Below are 409 nucleotides of genomic sequence, written 5' to 3' on the forward strand. Positions count from 1 at the left end.
GGGGAGGGGGGGGGTTTGGGCTCACAATTCAGTGATATAGAGCTGTACTTCCAAAAAGTCTTGGAATGTATAGCTAAAACATGACTGTGCTACAAAAGGGAGATTTTCTTACTGTTCTAGAAAATTTTAATGTGGTCTACTAAATAAATGTCTAAACCCAGGATAATAGGAACATGTTTAGTTAACAAGGACATTCATGCATTCACTCATTGATTCATTCCTTAAAATACTATTTTTTATAAATTATTATTATATTATTATATATCTTTATTGATTTCAGAGAGGAAGGGAGAGGGAGAGAGAGATAGAAACATCAGTGATGAGAGAGAATCATTGATCAGCTGCCTCCTGCATGCCTCCTACTGGGGATCAGGCCCACAACCTGGGCATGTGCCCTTGACCAGAATCA

Source organism: Myotis davidii, unplaced genomic scaffold, assembly GCF_000327345.1.
Source record: "Myotis davidii unplaced genomic scaffold, ASM32734v1 scaffold73, whole genome shotgun sequence".
NCBI lineage: Eukaryota > Metazoa > Chordata > Mammalia > Chiroptera > Vespertilionidae > Myotis > Myotis davidii.